The sequence below is a fragment of the Lissotriton vulgaris genome, chromosome 9, assembly GCF_964263255.1.
Source record: "Lissotriton vulgaris chromosome 9, aLisVul1.2, whole genome shotgun sequence".
In the NCBI taxonomy this organism is placed as follows: Eukaryota; Metazoa; Chordata; class Amphibia; order Caudata; family Salamandridae; genus Lissotriton; species Lissotriton vulgaris.
The window spans coordinates 143,527,166-143,548,318 of NC_141697.1; the positions used below are offsets into that span (position 1 = coordinate 143,527,166).

The 21,153-nt window shown below is 48.4% G+C and overlaps 1 protein-coding gene across 1 annotated transcript in view; it reads left to right on the forward strand.

Moving 5' to 3' along the window:
- SPTBN5 (spectrin beta, non-erythrocytic 5) overlaps nt 1-21,153 on the forward strand; it is a 2,284,272-nt gene that overhangs the window by 1,843,109 nt on the left and 420,010 nt on the right. The gene's annotated exons all lie outside the window — the stretch shown is intronic.

Genomic DNA, 21,153 nt, shown 5'->3' on the forward strand with positions numbered 1-21,153 from the left:
AGGTTCAGCCACTGGAGAGCAAAATACAGTCAATCAGGGACTGGGCTCCTCCAACCACCCAGACTCAGGTTCGAGCTTTCTTGGGCCTGACTGGTTACTACAGAAAGTTTGTCAGGAACTATGGATCAATTGTGACTCCATTAAATGAGCTGACAAGTAAGAAAATGCCAAAAAAGGTTCAGTGGACAGCAGGCTGTCAAAAAGCATTCGATGACCTAAAGCAGGCCATGTGCACAGCACCTATCCTCAAGAGTCCAGACTACTCCAAACCATTCATTGTCCAAACAGATGCTTCTGAGTTGGGTGTGGGAGCTGTTCTATCTCAACTGAATTTTGATGGTCAAGACCAGCCCATTGCTTTTATAAGCAGAAGGCTGACCCCCTGAGAGAAGAATTGGTCAGCTATTGAGAGGGAGGCCTTTGCTGTGGTTTGGGCCCTGAAGAAGCTGAGGCCATACTTGTTTGGCACTCACTTCAAGATTCAGACCGACCATAAGCCCCTCTTGTGGCTAAATCAGATGAAGGGTGAAAACCCCAAACTGCCTAGGTGGTCCATTTCCCTACAGGGGATGGACTTTACAGTGGAACATAGACCTGGTACTGATCATGGCAATGCCGATGGGCTCTCCAGATATTTCCACTTAGAACAAGAAGACTCACCTGGTCGAGGTTAGCTTATTGTCCCAAAGTTTGGGGGGGGGTCATGTAGGAGAGTAGGGTCTGCAATCCTATGATCACCCAGATTTTTTGCTTTTGTTTCACTGGTTTACGACTTTCTCTGGCTGTGGGCCTGCCAATCAGACCCACAGCCTGGCTGTTCTCTCTCTAAATTACAACGTGTACCCTAGGTGCATTTACCAATTGGTACTGGGCCACCTAGTCAGACCCTGTAACTCAGGGCATAGGTGTACCCAGGGCCTACCAGGGGCTGAAGCATGTATTATGCCACCCCTGGCTGGCCTCCTAAATTTGACACAACTGGCTGCATGACAGCTGGGGCAAAGTCGTGTAATCACCCTTTGCTGTAGATATAGTATACCTATATCTAACCCTAAAAATGGACACACAGATTCCTATCAGTCACTCCTATGGCAGGCCTTGACAATCCTGAAGGCAGAGTGCTTGGAATCGTGTGAGATGGTGCTCTGGCATGAGCTGAGCCTGTCTGCAGCTTGCGGAACCAAGTCCTAATAGCTGTTCCATGATAACGCATACCATATACTCTTAAGTGCATTATAATCCTTGCGGTTAAATGCTATCTTTGGTATTGCTTTATCAAAACATGTCGAGTAAGGTGTCATATGAATTGGAATACTAACCCCTCGCCAATTCTGGCGACGGGGTTAGCATTCCACCCTTCTAGAGGGACACAACATGTATGTAACTGTGAACCCCGGTTAAAGTTAAACGAAGCCTCAGCTCCACAAAATGGATGCTGCCACCACAGACACGAGTCTGACCCCTTGCAGCTGGGAGTCCTTCCAGCGAGGGGAGCCTGGACAAAGGGTTTCCTGTCGAGAGCGGTGCTAGCACCGTCCCAGACAGGGTTTTGTGTATCCTGGGTAGGCAGGGCTTTACAGGAAGGTGACTGCTGAGTGGCACCCCGGTGCTCACTACGCATAGGCCGGTCAGAACCAGTTCCAGGGGCACACCAGCCCCTGGCCTTGGGAAAGTCCGGCATGGGAGAGGGGTGTAACCACCCCCCTCCTAGTCCCACCCATAGGCAGGACCTAGTCGCCGGGTCAGCCCCTTTTCTTAGTATGAAGATAGGAGCGGGCCCCCTGTTCAAATTAGATCATCTTTGGAATCAAGACACGACTTTCTGCGAAAGGACATCAAGATTTCTTCTTCAAGATTCTCCCTTGTGGCTAAGGAGTAGTCACCCTGCATCCGCAGGCACCATCAAGAACACTGCGGTCTGCTGCAAGTCCTTCCTCAGGAATCCGACGACCCAGCACGACGAGACCCGGCTTCCCTGGCACCTCTGACCTCTACTCACCTCTACAGCCAAGCTGAGAACCGTGAGTGCGACGAGACCTCGAGGGACCGACGATCGCCAAGACTGCACGACTTCTTCACAACAAGCCCGCCGAGTGTCCCTCTGGTGAGTGCTTTGGGGTCCGAGAAGCCCCGACCCTGAGCAGCTCCAGCAACGAAGATCAGCCCTCCAGCATCTCAACGATCTGCGTGGGGCCCTTCTGCTTTTTGCTGCTCACCGCGTTGTTTGGATACTAGCCCGCTGGCTTGTGGCCTTCTGAACGACGGCCGACGACATCACTGCTGCTGGTCTGGTTGCTCCAGACTGGCCCTTGCTTCCTTCTTCAAGAGAAGCACCCCGGACCCTCCTGGTCCACTCCAGACGCCATTTTGAGTCCACCGCGTGGGCTTGAATTTGCCAAGGCTTTGTTGCCCAATCCTAGGTCCAGCGACGCCGACAGCTTCATCCATCGTGGGACAGCTCGCTCCTCCATCCTGGTCGCCGACAACGCCTCCTGGTCCGTGAGATCTGCAGAGCACAGCGTCACCCACCCACCTAGTCGAGGTGACTACCATCCGGTGCCCTCCTGGTGCCACCTGACTACTGGCTAGTAGTCACGAACTTGGTCCCCTCTGCTTTCAGGTGTCATCCATCTTCAAGATCCAGGCTTGGATCACTTCGAACTCTCTTCACTGGTCGCCTGCCAGCATCTTTCTTCCAGGCTCCTGGTCCGTCTACGAGGATTCCCGACGTCTTTTGAGACCTATGCAGCTGCAGCCCCTGGGCTAGGTAACTTCGGCATTTCGGTGCCCCAGCATAGCCTCACTATCCAAGGGTCAGAATCCACTTTCGTTTTCCTCCTACCAGGTCGGGTTCGCCCGAGAACACTAACTCTATGAAAACTAGCTACCATAGACTTTGTCCCGCATCACGCGTGAGAGTGCACACTCTGCACCCGAGTCCCCTGGGTCTCCTAGAAGTAATCTAACGATTCTATAGTCAAGTCCTAGCGATTCCAAAGCCTATTAGTACTGTACTTACCTGCTAGTAATTTTGCATTCCACTTTCAGAGTATATGGTTTTCCGTGCCCCTCGGGCATTTGTATATACTGTGCTAACTTAAGTATTTTCGTAAGAGTTTTGTTTTGTGCTTAGTACCCTGTCCTCATAAAGAGTACAGGGCTGTTGTGATTTTAATAAATACACTGTTTATTTTCATAACACTTGTGTGGTGTCCTTTCACTTGGTGTTCAAGGGGTATATGTGTGGTATAACAGCTGGCTTAACACGCCCTCTCGAGTCTTTAGCCTTAGACTGCTCGTATCCACGCTACTAGGATAGCTGGTCTATAAGGTTGACTTACAACCAATCATCAATAAGGGTTGCTGGACTGATACATAGTGTTCACTAGAATAGTGAGCACTGCATATCAGGTCACCTTCTCACATATATATATATATATATATATATATATATATATATATATATATATATATATATATATATATATATATATATATATATATCACCAAAGAACATCTTCTCACTCACGAAAGGATGGAAGGGACACAGCGGAGCAAGGTGGGTAGCTTTATTCACTGATGTGGCATGACGCGTTTCGGAAGTAACATCTTCCTTTATCAAATGCCCAGCATTGAAGATGTTTGTTCGGACTGCTTCGATGCTTTTAAACAGTCCAGCCCCGCCTTCGTTGGAAGTACACACACCTGGCCCTCGTGTGCTCTCTCATATCCACTGTAGCTAGGGTTGGAAAACTGCAATTACCACAATGCAGCGCGGTGTACAGCTTTATATATATATAATTTTTCCTCATAGCAATGCAGCCCCCATCTAGGAGGCTAAACAATGTATCTGAAAAAAACACGTTAGTTAGATTCCTCACCTTAGAATATCCCCAGGCGTCAGACTGGATCTGGAAAGTTTTCGTCAGCAGTACCCCTGCGCGTCGCTAGGCGTCGTCTGCGGCTCCGCGTCCGTCGTCGGCGTCGTGATCGTCGGGATGACGTTGTCGGAGTACTTAGGCACCGCCCTCGTGTGCTGACGTCAGTTCTTCTTTTTCCGCGCCAGCAAGCGCAGATCCGGGAAGAGCAGTACTCTTAGTCATTTTTTTACTAACTTTTTTGATCTTTTTTGGATCACTTCTCCAATCGACCTTCGACTTGCGGTGCCAGTAGGGATGCCTGGGTTTAAACCTTGCAAGGACTGTCACCACTTGATGTCGGCAACTGACCCCCACCGTTGGTGCCTTTGCTGTCTCAGGGCCAACCACGATAACAAGTCGTGTCCCGACTGCCGGACCTTGACCTCAAAGGCTAGGCGGGAGCGGTCCCGTAAGAGGCTCGAGCTCCGGCAGTTGGCCCCGTGTGGTAAATATTTGATTTACCGTCCTAATTTCTATGCAGGTAAGTACTTAATCAATAATAACTCAATCGGAAGGAAAGAGGCAGAGTCCGTGGTGTTAGAGTTCTTTGGGGTTTTATTCCTTAAAAAGGAATGGTTCTAGAACTGGATATCATGTTCCTGCAACCACAGGGGTTCAGGAAGGGATAGAGCAATATTTTATTGACAATACATAGCTTATATACTTAAATCGTACAGTAGAAACCAATACAGTAGGCGTAACAGCTGAGAGAAGCAAGATAAGAGCACACACGTGGTAGTGATACGTAATTAGAAGGCGTGAACTAGGCGTGAACATAGAGGTGTGTGCTAGAAACGTCACAGGTAGGTGTCACAAGTGGGTGGCACAAAGCAGAAATGTTGCAATGTCAGCAGAAATCTGAGGCTTGGATGCGCGCGCAGCTGCATGACGTGAGATTGACGTGAAACCAGAGGGTGCAGGGGACTTGACATTTACACGGGCGGAAAGAGACAGAAGTCTGGCATGTCAGATCAACTCGTACTCTATCATATCTGATATCTGATGTTTGGGAACCATATTATCTAAACGGAAAAGGTCTCTGGGGCAGAAGCTATTCTATACTGACTGTGAGTGCGTGTATAAGCGCCTAAGTGTCTACATGAGAATGCGAGGGGCATGGGCCTACCATGGTAACAGAGGCTATGAATTACTTGCATGGAGACAGTGAGGCCGGGCCCTTTGCTCTGCAGCTGGGGGAATGTTTACTTAAACTAGTAGGCAGGAATGTATTTTCGAGGAGCGGAACAGATAATTCGAAGGTTGAAGTCAGTCTTGGCAGGCAGCAGGCTGAGCTAAGCGCCATGAGCCGCACAGGGAGTAAGGCAGAGGTCACGGGTACAGAGACAGCCTGGGCTGAGGCTTTCAGAGTCAGAAGGCAGGAAAAAAGCTCGATGGCAGAATTCAGGGCCTACTTAGCCAGAGCTGAAAAACGTGTAAAGTACACCACAAAAAGACGTTGGCATAGCATACTTAGGAACGGAGCATTCAACCCATTCAGGGTGGGTCTGAAAGAGGACATGTTAACGTTGGACGCAAATGTATTTGCGTCTTCATAGCTGGCACAGGAGGGAAGTTACATGCACTTTAAGCTGGTACATGGAGACGGTGGGGTACACGGTAGGGAACATTAATTGACCATAAAATTTATATTTCCTCATTCCCTCCTTGTTCCCTACGGACCCTTCATGATATATCGATCCTCATGAATCGATCAGTCTGTTCTTGTAACATCATTTGTTCTTCTTTCTTTCTTTCACGTTTTGAGAGAAAACTGGAATGTTCAATGCACGATGTGGCACACAGTCCACAAATCGCTGGCCCACACTGTAGGCACAGGCAGCAACTGAATACTATGACTAGGCCAATGCCTAGGAAGGATAGGATCTTCCATCCCCAAGCGGTCAACGTTGTCCAGAACCAACCGGACCAAGTCCAGGTGCCTGGATTCTGATGTATCTGATTTGCAATTTTATGAAGACGTGTAATAGCTTGGTATACCGTTGGCGCGTTTTCTGGGATGAAAACACAGCAACTTGACCCGATGACCTTACAAGCTCCGCCTCTATCTGCCAAGATGACGTCAATAACAAGACGATTCTGAAGAACAACAACCCGCATGGCGGACTGCTCCTCTGTTAAGTTACCTAGGGCGGAGGCAGTTTCATTTACTACTGCTTCAAGTGTTCTAGTTAATCTGCGTATTAGTTTACTATTTTGGACTGGGCCTGTGAAGAAGAAGAATCCTTTATTGAAATCTGTATATTGTTCCCATGCCGTTTCAGTGTAGTCGACAATCGGGAGATCTCTTCGGAGTCTATTCTTTACTAGATTTGTATTTCTGTGATAATCGGGAGGAGCTAGAAAAACAGGGGGCAGAAGGAATGCAATATAACAGGTACCATCCCAATCTGGAGGCAAACGTATGTATGCGGTATGGCCATAAACAAAGTAGGAATGACGGGTAGCTCTAAAGGAAGATTTACCTTGATCACTGAATTCGACCACAGTAGTACATTTACTATGTCCTAAGTGTACTGAACCTTTCTTACTGACACATAAATCACCAGTGACTGGTAATACTGACATAGCGGGGAGAACTGGTGCAGCTTCGGATTCAACAGTAAGAATCATAAGGTTAATTGTATAATTACCTAATCCATATACTTCATTTTCTAGATCAGTTCCTATTCTAGTGGGAAGTCCCTTCTTGTCAGGGTAACAGACATTAAGCAGAACTAAGTTCAAGTTTCCCCAAACCCAGCTCCCTTTGAAAACAGCAATATCAGGATCTAAGGAATTAATTATTCTAAACCATGCACCACAGGAGCCATTGTGAGTGAACGGGTACGGAAAGAGGGGCAGAACTCCCTTGTATTTCTGATAGGGAGGGAGTTGGCCACATATCCAGCAGTTGGTAGCGTTGTTGGTCTGATGGGAGTGATGTAACATACTAATGAATGTGTTGTTGCGCAGCGCGAGTCTGTAAGAAAGTTCGTGGGGAGGTAATTCACTAAAAGAATGTTCAGCAGTGACATTGTAAGCAGATTGTTCACGCTTGAAAATAGGGTAGTATATAGGAAGCAATATACTCGCAACAATAATCAGAAGACTTAGAAAAAACATAATCAATAATGTCACTATACAGTGACTGCGGAGTGATTTGCAATATGTACGTTTCTTGAGTTGTCTCTCTCTCTCTCTATCTCGATCTAGGGGATACATGTCAGAAACTATTTAACCGATTCACCTAGGGGAGGACTTAAACAATTAAACTGTCTGACTTGCTAGATCGGAGTTTCATGCGGTACTCCTCTTGGGGAGTTTTCTCTTGTTTCGGAACTTTAAAGTCACTAGGTTCGATACAGTCTTTGGAGGGGGTGGACAAGTCTTTTTCTGGCATCAGTTCGTTACACTTTTTTATATGGCTTGTATGGATCCACCCCTTTCTGCCTTCCACTTTGATGGCGGTCCTCGTTGTAAGAAGGACGGTCTTCGGCTCTTTCCAGCGGGGCTCCAGTGGACTTTTCCTGTCGAAGTTCCTAATTAGGACCAGATCTCCTGGACGGACATCATGCGGCTTTACATCAGTGTTGTCAGGGAAGGCTGCGGCAACCTGTGAACGACATGATTGGAGTGCAGACATCAAGGAGGCAAGGTAATCTGTCAGCATATTACAATCAACATCGGTAATTTTCTTAGGTAAGGGCGTCCCCCACATATTCGGTGGTCTGCCAAAGACCACTTCATACGGTGATAGTCCTGATCTCGAGTGGGCAACCATTCTCATGTAGAACAATGCAACTGGCAGGGCGACTATCCAGTCGACCCCTTTCTCTTTACATATTTTACCAAGGCGGGTCTTTAGTGTCTGGTTATGCCTTTCTACAAGGCCAGCGGCTTCGGGATGTCGGACACAATGGAATCTCCACTGATATCCTAGCAGCAGGGAAACCTGTCTCATAAGTTCGGAAGAGAATGGCTGTCCGTTATCTGAGTACACGACATGAGGCAAGCCGTATCGTGGGAAAAATTCTCGAACCAGCTGCCTGGCAGTGGTCGGAGCAGTGTAATCTGGGACTGGATATGCTTCGGTCCAACGGGAAAGTGCACAAACAATTACGAGGACATATTTGAATCCTCGACAACGGTCCATCTGGATATAATCCATCTGGAGTACTTCAAAAGGGTGATCGGGAGGATGAAATCCACCTTGCTCTACAGGGACGCTTTTTCCTGGATTGAACTGAGAACAGATCATGCAAGTACGCACTTTCTGTTTTGCTGCTGCTCGTAAGTGTTTGTTATACCAGAGATTCTGTAAACTGTCTAACATCGCTTTCTCTCCTAGATGTGCAGGACTATGTACTGTATTGATTATGACTTGAACCATAGAGTCGGGGAGAAACCATGTAGATTTTCCCTTCGTCATCCAACCTTGATCTGTCTGGATCCCTCCTAGTTCAGTCCATTTCTTTATTTCATCTGTAGTAGCATGTGTCTGAATATCGATTACATCTAGTGTGGGATCCCTGACTGTCATACAATATGTCGGTACTATTGTCTTTGTCACGTCAGTTGTCTGGGTGTGAGTCAGTGCTGTATGTTTTGCTGTCTGGTCTGCCAGGTCGTTACCCTGGGAAACAGAATCTGTAACTTTAGTATGTGCTTTACACTTCATGACGGAAATGCCTGAAGGCAGGTGTATTGCTTCTAACAGTGCTTGAATGAGGGAACCGTGTTGAATCTTGGCACCATGAGAGGTCAAGAAACCTCGTTCTTGCCATAACATTCCGAAGTCGTGTACGACTCCGAAAGCATAACGGGAATCAGTGTATATGTTAACATTTCTGTTCTTGGCTAGTATACAGGCTCGGGTCAGAGCGATGAGCTCCGCCGCTTGAGCGGACAGTGTGTCAATACGATGTGTTTCTTTAACTTCAGTTTCAGTGGTCACTGCATACGCGGCCACTAATTCTCCTGTACTTGTTCTCATACATGAACCATCCACATAAAGTGTCAGGTCTGGATTTGTCAATGGAACATCTGTTAAGTCTCGTCGGGGTTTTGTTACTGCATTAATGATCTCTATACAATCATGCGGGCTGGATCTGTCATAATGGAAGGTAACAATGTTGCGGGGTTCAGAATGCTGCAGCGTCTGATTTCTATGTGTGGCTGGAATAGCGTTAATTCATAACCTGTCAGTCGTGCTATAGTCAAGTGTTGAGTCTGGGTTCTGTTTAAAAGAACCTCTACAGAATGTGGAACTTGTACTGTTAATTGATGTCCTAAAACAATTGAGTCGCTCTGTCTGATTGCTAGTGCTGTTGCTGCTACGGACTTCAAGCACGCAGGGAGTGCCTGGGCTACTGAATCCAATGTACTTGAAAAATAAGCGCAAGGCTTATGTGAACCTGCTTGGTCTTGAGTGAGGACAGACAATGCTGTACCATCACGTTCTGTAACAAAAAGTGTAAAAGGTTTGCTGTAACATGGTGTCGCTAAAACTGGTGCTTGGCATAAAGCTTTCTTTAATTCTTCAAAGGCTTGTGTATGTTCCTGAGTCCAAGGAAGGACAGTCGAAGTCGCTGCCTCCTGTGTTGTTAACTGAATGAGTGGTTTAGCTAGAAATGCATATTGAGGAATCCATTGTCTGCAATACGAGGTGAGGCCTATAAAGGCCCGCACTTCCTTTTGTGTCTGGGGTTGCGGCATATTTACAATTAACTGGATGCGATCAGGAGTGAGCTGTCTCCCCACTTTGGACAGCAAGTGACCCAAGTACACAACTTGCTGAACACAGAATTGTAGCTTCGAAGGAGACACCTTGTGTCCCTTGTCGGCCAGAAAATGTAAAACTGTCAGTGATGCTTGTTCACATTCGGGCTCACTTCGTGCGGTGATCAGCAGATCATCGACGTATTGCAGTAAAGCGGTGTTAACTGGCATTTGAATACAATCTAGTTGTCTTTTCAGTGCTTGACTATAGATGCTGGGGCTTTCTGTGAATCCTTGAGGTGCGCGTGAAAATTTGAAACTTCGTCCATTTAAACTGAATCCGAAGAGATATTGGCTCTCTGGGTCAATAGGTACACTAAAGAAGGCGTTCTTGAGGTCAATTACAGTAAAGAACGTTGCAGTCAATAGCAGTCAATAGGGAAGAGATGTCGGGGACCACAGGGTACTGTGGTACAATGCATTTATTCAGTTCTCGTAAATCAATCACCAGCCGATATACTGGCGGTGCATTGGGATCAGTACGTTTAAGAATCGGAATGATAGGGGAATTACAGATATTGGAGTCGGTCTCTACGACCACTCCCTGGGCAATGAGCTCTTCAATTATTTCCAGTAAAGCCACTACAGCATCGGGTGGTAACTTGTATTGTCTGATTCGTGGTAAAACAACACCTGGTTTCAGTGTAACACGGTAAGGTGTAATGTGCATGCAGCCTACATCAGTTGGGCCTTGTGCCCACAAGTGATCTGGTACATTTTTCAATCTGACATCAAACTCTCGTAGTACATAGTGACCCTTGAAATCTCGCAGAAAGAGTCTAACTCCTTCCGGAGAACAGCATATCACTGCTCCTAGAGCCTTCAGTGTCTTTATTCCTAACAGATTTTCTGGACATGATTTCGTAAGTAACAGGTCTGTAACACGTGATAATGGACCCACAGCCAGGGGGACGGGTTTTGATACCTCATTTACAATAGGCTGTCCTGAAAAACCAAGGGAAACATTCTGTGAGCCTGAGAGGGGTGCCCCTGGGACTTCGTCATGACTGATTGTTGTGCGGCTTGCCCCTGTGTCAATTAAAAACTTTCTGTCTTTTCCCAATACTTGACTGTGTACATAAGGACCCTCTTGATCTACAGGAATTTCAATAAGAGGCAAGCCAACCTCCCTCTCTAGGCTGTTTCATGTGTATCGTGGATAATCGGGGTAAGCAGATTGGGCATACTGGTACATCTGTTGTGAAACTTGCTGAGTCGCGGCAATGGGCTGTGGCTGTGGTACCGCCACTGCCTGTGCTGTATGTGATGAAACATGCGTAGGCTGTGTATTCGGCGAAGTCTGTTGCTGGACCTGGTCTTGTCTAGGCGGATGCGGTCTTTCCTTAGTTTTACCTGTTGCTATGTTATGTTTCAGGACTGGGCATTCATGTACGTAGTGACCTGGCTGCTTGCAATAGTTGCATGTCCCTTTAACGGGAGCTGCGGCGTGACCTGTCTGGGTCGTACCCTTTCTCTGGCTGTCGGCTGGAACTGATTGGGCCACTAACATTTTCATTTTCGTGTCTTTCATGCGTTTCTGTTCATGATCCTGTTCTTCTCTAATTCTGTTCTGGTGGTATTGTAACATTTGTAACATCTGGGAAGGCGTATTTGCTTGCCATGTACTCTCGACCTTGTATACACGGTTTTTAACTGCTAACAGGGAATTCTCCACTAATTTCGATACAAAAAGGTGCGGGTACGACTCGCTACTTGGTTTAAGACCACTATTAATAATGAAACATTTCTCGAATCTTGAATAGAAGTCACTAGTATCTTCATCTTGTTTCTGTTTACAGGCTGAAATTGCGTCCCAATCTTCCTTTCTAGTTGTCAGTAATCTTGGCAGAACCTGTACTATCAAACCTGGTAATGCTTTAGTTTTCTCCCCAAGGCCTAGCCCTGGGGTACGTTTTTCCTCCTCGTCTTCTATTTCTGCCCATACAATCTTTTTGTCTCCCACCTCCCATTCTTTTTCCTTGAGTTTCTCGTAGATGCCGGTAGGCAACAATACCTTTAACATTTTCATGATATCTTCATATGTGTAATCTCCCATCAGTAACATGTCTTTAAGTTCTCTGTGAAAACCTGCAGGATCTTTATCATGACAGGGTACTAGTTTCTTCATTTCTAACAGTTCCAACTTGGTCAGAGGCGTGTGTACATACACACGTTTCAAGTTATTATCGGTACCCATAACCGGATGTACTTCTCGTAAGGGGTTCTGACTTTCAATGCCATGCAGACGCTCCATATGATACATTTTTCTTTCTGGGGGCGGAGCGGGAACATATTCGGCACTTAAGAAAGTGTTGTATCTATGTCGTTGTTCTAGAATTATTTGTATTAACTTGGTACTTAGGCCTTTCCATCTATCCATGAGTAGCGCTTCTAATGTATCGTGTAAGGGACCTGGATCAGAATGTTGGTTTCTGTATAACGTGAGGAGGTGCTGAATCATGTATACACCTGCTAATTTCTGTTCGTCTGGGGATAGGTTCAGGAATGTCTGCGCTACTGTGTCATTATTGTATATGTTCGGATGGTCAGCCCATAATACTGCTGACCGGGCTAGTTCTTGTTCATCCATAGAATTGAGTACATGGTACCCTATTCGTTCTCGAAGCCTTTTATCAGTCTCTTGGAACTGATGTTCCGGAGAATTCGGTTTTGTTATGCCAGAGAGAAAAACTCTCTTGCTTTCCGGACGAATGCCTTTCCTAAGGTAAGTTCCCTTACCTACATACGCTATCGTATCTGTAGTCTTTTCTTGTTCTTCAGGTTCTTCCTCCTCCTCGGAGGAAGCTTTTTCTTTCTCTTTTTCGTGTATTTCTATCACTGCTTTTCTTATTCTCTTGTACATACTTGCTATGCAACCCCCTTTATCATGTTTTCCTTCGGATATATTTTGACCCCACTTGTTGAGTCCATCTAATTCCTCCTGTTCTGTCTCAGGCCTGTCTCGTTCTCTTATTAGGCAATTTATAAAAAAGCGTAGTATATATGCTTGAGTGTCAACTTTCTGATGCGCCATGGCCTCCTTAATACTGTCAGGGTCTTCCCCAGTCTGGACAAAATGATATATTCTATCTAGGTGCTCTTTCATTCCTGAGAAAAACAGTAGGTAATCTGTAGCATGTCGTAAGCGTAGTGATGCTATCATCATTCTATCGTCTTTGCCGGGTACTGGATCATATCTGCAAACTGAAAGCGGTTCTTTGAGTATGTCGAGGCGGGGTGATTGGAGCGTAAAAGGGTTCTGCATATCCCTAAGGTGTAATCTGTGTGTTGGTGGCGGGGTCCGGTAACCCCCGGTCGCACCTCCTGAGGCGGAAGCTTGGACATTATCTCTCTGTGGAGTCTGTATCTGTACTTGAACTTGTCTTTTAGTAGGATCAGGTAGAAGCGGATTTGGTAGATTAATTTTAGGTGCGGGAAGTGGTGGAGGTGGAGGAACGATGGGCTGTCGAACGGGAAAACCTGGTTGCGGTAATGGCGGGATATGATCTGGAGGCGGGTTGCCACCCCCGACACCGTCAGTAGGCGGGACGCGGACAGGCAGATTGGTGTAAGCGGGTGCTACATCCTCTAGATAGGAATTCAGAAATATGTCTTTAGTAGTCCTGTGATTTACTTTAGTTGGAACCAATGGTGGCGGCAGATCTTTCGGTATTTCTGAAGTGGCTTCAGGCGAACCCTCGGCCACAAGATACATGCCATTTACGAGATTGTTTCGTGCGCGGTCTACTTGTTCTGATTTTACTCGGATACCTTCAGTAACTAATTCGTTTTCTCGGGCTTTATCTGACTCTTCTCTATGCCTGTCTTCTCTACGGAGTGCTTTTTCAGCACGCTTATGTGATTCCTTACGCCAAAACTCTATGGCGTCTTTCTGAGATTGTCTGGCTTTCTTTTTCCATAGTGCTTCCTCTACCTTCATGATGCACTCGGCATCCCATGTTCCGGTGACAGGCCATCTATGTCTTTCGTCTAGATGCTTAGTATAATCGGCCCATAAATCTAGATACAATATGGCATCTAAGCCATGCTTGTGGTACATAAAATTTCCAGGAGTGTCCCTAGGGGGAATAGGAATTTCTTCCTCTAGTATCCCTTTCCTAGTTCCTATCTGCTTTAACTTATTGAAAAACGGCATCTTGTTTACTTAGTACTGAATGCTCAATCCTTGCTACTTAATTCTGAACACAACTAGTTATACAAAACACGATAATGCGCATTAAAAACAGTCACTCATACCACGACATTAATCACATGAAAGACATTTGAGACATATATGACTACCCCCCTATACTGGATGTACTGCTAAACAGCACAGATACACTGCCAAGAACAGTGCAAGAACTTGAAATAACTGATATACTGCTAAACAGTACAGATACACTGTCTAAAACAGTGCAGACCGAATTTGTGTACCCAAACCCGTCTTTACCGGATACATAATAATGCACCCGTCTAGATACGTCCCAGCAATGGTACTCACCGGGAAGCACGGAAACAGAAGGCCTCGGAAAAACTCGACTGGACCGGACTGGACTCGACTCGACTCGACACGTGGATACCTCGGAAAACTGGTGGGCCTCTTGACACCTCGGACCTTGCTTCTTTCGGCTAGGCTCTGGTCGGGATCCTCCGCACTCCTCACCGCCTCGTCTGGGTGCTGATCGCAGTCTTCGTCACCTCCGTGGGCCAGAGGGAGATACAGGAAATCCTGCCAGTACGCGTAGTTTCCGTCTAACTGATGGCAGGGGACAGAGCTTGCAACGCACCAACCGGCGCGTGGGGTGGGGGAGGGGTCCCTGTTCGGGCGCCAGAATAATGTGGTAAATATTTGATTTACCGTCCTAATTTCTATGCAGGTAAGTACTTAATCAATAATAACTCAATCGGAAGGAAAGAGGCAGAGTCCGTGGTGTTAGAGTTCTTTGGGGTTTTATTCCTTAAAAAGGAATGGTTCTAGAACTGGATATCATGTTCCTGCAACCACAGGGGTTCAGGAAGGGATAGAGCAATATTTTATTGACAATACATAGCTTATATACTTAAATCGTACAGTAGAAACCAATACAGTAGGCGTAACAGCTGAGAGAAGCAAGATAAGAGCACACATGTGGTAGTGATACGTAATTAGAAGGCGTGAACTAGGCGTGAACATAGAGGTGTGTGCTAGAAACGTCACAGGTAGGTGTCACAAGTGGGTGGCACAAAGCAGAAATGTTGCAATGTCAGCAGAAATCTGAGGCTTGGATGCGTGCGCAGCTGCATGACGTGAGATTGACGTGAAACCAGAGGGTGCAGGGGACTTGACATTTACACGGGCGGAAAGAGACAGAAGTCTGGCATGTCAGATCAACTCGTACTCTATCATATCTGATATCTGATGTTTGGGAACCATATTATCTAAACGGAAAAGGTCTCTGGGGCAGAAGCTATTCTATACTGACTGTGAGTGCGTGTATAAGCGCCTAAGTGTCTACATGAGAATGCGAGGGGCATGGGCCTACCATGGTAACAGAGGCTATGAATTACTTGCATGGAGACAGTGAGGCCGGGCCCTTTGCTCTGCAGCTGGGGGAATGTTTACTTAAACTAGTAGGCAGGAATGTATTTTCGAGGAGCGGAACAGATAATTCGAAGGTTGAAGTCAGTCTTGGCAGGCAGCAGGCTGAGCTAAGCGCCATGAGCCGCACAGGGAGTAAGGCAGAGGTCACGGGTACAGAGACAGCCTGGGCTGAGGCTTTCAGAGTCAGAAGGCAGGAAAAAAGCTTGATGGCAGAATTCAGGGCCTACTTAGCCAGAGCTGAAAAACGTGTAAAGTACACCACAAAAAGACGTTGGCATAGCATACTTAGGAACGGAGCATTCAACCCATTCAGGGTGGGTCTGAAAGAGGACATGTTAACGTTGGACGCAAATGTATTTGCGTCTTCATAGCTGTCACAGGAGGGAAGTTACATGCACTTTAAGCTGGTACATGGAGACGTTGGGGTACACGGTAGGGAACATTAATTGACCATAAAATTTATATTTCCTCACCCGCGCCACTCGAGGTCCCGGTCTAGAAGGTCGAGGGACCGGCCGCGGGCCGCAGTTATTGCCGCTCGACCAGTCACCACCACTCGTCGGGCTCCAAGTCCTAAGGTAAGTCGAGGCACTCCAATAAGAAGTCGAAGAGGCGTCATCACTCTTCCGACTCCCCCCGATGCTCGCGCGCCGCGTCCGGGGGCTCGGTCGACACCACCCACATGGCTCTGCCGGAGCCGCAAGCGCCGCGTCCAGCTCCACACCGCTGGTCCCTGGGCTGCACGCGACGCCGTAGGAGATACGTGACTTCCTCGTGGCCATGAGGACTCACATACCTCCGTCGGAACCTGTCGAGGCGCCTTCGGGCCCGTGGGTCCGTCTGGGAGCCCTAGTGGGCTGGCGGCTCCGGCCCGGCGCCGTCAGGTGCTTCGGCCCCGGCACCGTCGGGTGCTTAGGCCCCGACGCTGTCGTCGACTCTGGTCTCGACGCCACAGGGCCCCTCAGGATCCAGGCCTGGATCCGTGTCGTCGCCAGTCGACCTTACGACTCCTCCGCTGGCGCCGACCCCGAGGGTGTCGCCCACGACGCCGTTCCCGGACGACGTCGTGCCCAGTTCCAGCCCCGGTCCGGGTCCAGCGTCGGACCTGCGCCCCACGGCACAGTCTCTGGCGCCGATGGGTGAGCAATCCACCTACGACCCGGCTCCATAATTTTTCCCTATCAGGAGATAGATGACGAAGAGGACTGGGAGGGGTCTGAGGACCCTCTGGCACAGTAGGGCCAGTTGAGCCAGGACTGGGCAGATGAGCCGGCTCCGGGCGACCCCAGCTTCCTGTCCGTTCACCCCACCCCCAAGAGCCTGGTGATCCAGGCCTCTACATCGCAGACCGCATTCCCGACCGCTCCACCGGATCGGGAATCCAAAAGGTACGATCAGTTTGGGAAGAAACTGTTCTCCTACCTGAGTTTGGGGCTGCGGTCTGTCAACACCACCTGCATTTTGGGCCATTAAACCCACTCTCCGTGGGATACGGTTGCGGAGGTGCTGGAACAGTGCTCGGAGGATGCCCAGGCAAAGCTCACCCAAGCCCTAGCGGAAGGGCGGGATGCAGCACGCTTCTCGATACGGTGCGAACTCGATACCACAGACTCGCTGGGTAGGGCGATTGCAACGACAGTGGAGGTTCGCCGCCACGCCTGGCTGAGGTCCGCCAACTTTTCAGGGGATGTCCAGGCCACCCTCATGGCGATGCCCTTTGATGGCCGTTGCCTCTTTGGTGACAAGGCGGACAAGTCGCTGGAGCGTTTCAAGGACTCCAGAGCTACGGCCAAGTCCTTGGGCCTAGGCCAGCGCCAGCAAACTTCCGCTTTTTGCTCCTTTTAGTGGCCAAGGAAGGGGCGCCCCCACACGTCCAGCCAGCCACAGGCCTCAGACCCAGGCTCAACACGATCGCGGACGTGGTTACCGCCGTGACGGTAACGGGGGACACCGGCAGGGTCAGTCCACACCCGCCTTCAGCATCTGCCTCTAAGCCTTCCTAGTCTGGCATTTCAGGCCCATTCGTCGCCAGTAGGAGGCAGGGTCCCCCATCACCTCCTCCACTGGTGTACCATCACGTCGGACAGGTGGGTCCTGCAAATCGTCCGAAGGGGCTACTCCCTCCCCTTCGAGGCGACCCCTCCAGCTATGCCATTGCAGTACCACTGCATGTCGGGGGATCACTTGCAACTTCTGCAGGAGGAAGTTACGGCCCTCTTGGCCAAGGGGGCCATCGAGCGTGTTCCTGGGCCAGAACTAGGATGTGGTTGCTATTCCCACTACTTTCTGGTATCCAAGAAGGGCAAAGGAGGCCGACGCCCTATCTTGGACCCACGGTGCGTCAACGGCTTCCTCCGGAAGGAGAAGTTCAAGATGCTGACTTTGGCTCAGGTCCTAGCTGCCCTGGACCCAGAGGACTGGATGGTAGCATTGGACTTGCAGGGCGCATATTTCCACATCCCCGTCCTGCCGGCCCACCTGCGTTACCTGCGGTTCACGGTAGGACACGAGCACTATCAGTTTACCATGCTCCCCTTCGGCCTTACATTGCCCCACGGGTGTTAACAAAAGTGATGGCGGTGGTCTCAACTCATCTGCGCAGATTAGGGGTTTCAGTCTTCCTCTATCTCGACGATTGGTTGTTGAAGGTGGGCTCGCCCCAACTAGTCGTCTCCCACCTCCAGACTACGGCCGACCTCCTGCACTCGCTGGGGTTCTCAATCAACATGCCATAGTCACACCTGTGCCCCTCTCAGAAGCTCCTTTTCATTGGAGCGGTTCTGGACTCGGTGCGGTTTCGGGTTTTCCCCCTTGAACAGCGGGTTCGGGATATTCAGGCTCTGATTCCGATCTTTCAGCCTTTATCCCGAGTTTTGGTCAGGTTAACACTGCAGCTCCTGGGGCTGATGGCCTCCTGCATCTTTCTGGTGCATCACGCCAGGTGGCGAATGGGGGCTCTGCAGTGGGACCTGAAGTTTCAGTGGGCCCAGCATAAGGGCAACCTGCCTGACCACGTCCTGATCTCGGAGGGCACTGCAAGCCAGTTCCAGTGGTGGCTCTCGAATTGCGATTGGGTCAGCAGCAGATCTCTCTCCCTTCCCCAACCAGAGTTCACAGTGGGGACGGAGCGGCCACATGGGAAAGGAGGAGATCAGAGGCCTCTAGTCTCCGGCGGAGTCCGGGCTCCACATCAACCTTCTGGAGCTTTCGGCGATTCGTCTTGCACGAAAGGCATTCTTTCCCTCTGCCTGGGGAAGAGTAGTGCAGGTGTTCACGGACAACACCACCGCTAAGTGGTACTACAAAAAACAGGGCGGGTGGGGTTGTGGACCCTATGTCAAGAGGCTCTCTGCCTTTGGAAATGGAACATCAGGGCATATCTCTGATGGTTCAGCACCTGGCAGGTTCTCTGGATGCCAGGGTGGACGAACTCTGCTGCAGGTGCATGATGGATCACGAATGGCATCTTCAGTCTGAGGTGGTGCAAGATCTCTTTCAACAGTGGGGAGAGCCTTGGTTAGATCCATTCGCCACCGAAGAGAACGCGCAATGTCAGCAATTCTGCACGTTGGAATTTCCAAGGCGGCACTTGCTAGGCAACGCTTTTCGTCACGAGTGGAGTTGCGTCTTTTATACGCCTTTCCGCCTCTCCAGGAGGATCTTCCGTCGCAGCAGCAAGGGACAGTCCTCCACCCAAACCTGTCCAGCCTGCACCTCCTTGCATGGAGATTGAGCGGTGACAGTTGACAGCTTTCGACCTTTCTCCGAAGTCTTTAATGTTATCTTGGGAGCCAGGCGTCCCTCCATCAAAACGGTATATGCCTGTAGATGGAACAAATTTGTGGCATGGTGTGCAGCAATGGTTGTGGATCCCCTGTTGCACCCCTTTCGGAGGTTCTTTCTTTGAGCCAGCAGGGCTCTGCTCTGGGCACTCTAGAAGGCTATTGTTTGGCCATTTCGGCCTTCCTTCGGTGGCCTGACCAGCTTTCTCCTTTCAAGTCCCCTATTGTAAATCTCTTCTTTAAGGGCATTACTCACTTGTTTCCTCCAACCCCTTTCGTGATACCCCAGTGGGATTTGAACCTGCTTCTCACCTATCTTATGTGTGTTCCTTTTGAGCTGTTACATAACTGTCCTCTCAGGCTCCTGACTCTTAAGACTGCTTTTCTAGTTGCCATCACCTCTGCTCGCAGGTTGAGTGAGCTTCAAGCCCTTTCTTCTAAGCCTCCTTTCCTGGCTGTTCTTCCGGACAAAGTTGTCCTTCGCACTAGGCCTTCTTTCCTTCCCAAAGTGATTACCTCTTTCCACATAGGACAGACCATCACTTTGCCCACGTTCTTCCCGTCCCTGCACCCTTCTAAAGAGGAGGAGAAGCTCCACTGTCTGGATCCAAAATGTGCACTTTCATTCTATCTGGATTGCACAAAACAATTCCGGGTGGATGATCAGCTCTTTGTAGGCTATCTAGGTGCCAAGAAAAGTCAGGCCATGCAAAAACGGACCGTTTCCCGATGGGTCGTTCTTTGCCTCAAAATCTGCTACTCCTAAGTGAAAAAGGAAACTCCAGTGGGACTGCCCACCCATTCCACCAGGGGGACTACAGCCACTGCTGCTTTGGGATGTGGAGTTCTCCTTCATGGCATCTGCCAGGCAGCCACGTGGGCTTCATTGCACACGTTTACCTAACACTACTGCCTGGACAGCCTGGTCCGTAGAGACGGCTTCTTTGGCCGTTCAGTTCTCCAGGACTTTCTAGTGTGAACCTGGTTTGAAGACCCACCTACGGTGTTGGTATTGTTAGGGTATCTGTTCTAAGGTGAGGAATCCATAACCAATTGGCTCTTTCAGATGAACAAGTTACTTACCTTCGGTAACGATATATCTGTAAGAGACATAGTTTAGTTATGGATTCCTCACCGCCTCAGCCATCCTCCCCGTTCTGGGAACTGACTTCTAGGGTTAAGGACTCCCTTTCAGGGCCCTAGATATGTGCACCAGTGGTCAGTGTCCTTCATGGCTCTTCGCTTCTGGCGTGAAATGTCGTGTAAAGAATTGATGTCAGCGCACGACGGCGGCGTCAAAGTAGATACCGCGACGTCATCCCTGCGTCCAAGATGCCAACAACGAACGTGGAGTCGACCGACACCACCTGTTGATGCGCATGGTTACTGCTGATGATAAAGTTCTTTGGATTCATTCTGGTGCCTGAGTGTAATTCTAAGGTGAGGAATCCATAACTAATCTATGTCTCTTACAGATATATCATTACCAAAGGTAAGTAACTTGTTCTTTTTGCACCTAAGTATCAAATAGTTGAATTTTTTGTTAGAAATTCCAAATAATTTTTGTCACCGAATCACGTCTTGTGGATTTCCTGTAAGCATTATGCTATTTACAACTTGGCAAAATCCACAAGTATTAAGGCTGGTGATGGATTTTGTCACTGGAAAGATAGATTGGTGGCCATTGAGAAGGTAGTGAAGACATAAGAGGTGATAACTCTGTGACTGTTCACTAACCGCTCAATATTTTTTCACGCTCAATTTCCTTAACAAAAGGTTGCAGCCAAACATCTTAATATGTTATAGAGGTGAAGCAAGAAGAATTGTTACACCTGAAAAATATTTCCCAGATGTAGAAAATAGAAAAATATTTTTGGGACTGATGGATGTACCACTGACATAAAATCTTCTGGTTTATGGTTAGCCATATGCTAATGTGACATGATTGAGACTGTGTGTTATATCAATAAAATGAGCAATGCATCAAATAGAAGTCATGGTTGCTCCCTTAATGAAGTATGAGCATATTTTAGATCTGTGCCGGGTCAATGACAGTACCCAAAATTATTATCATTACATTTAACCCTTAATG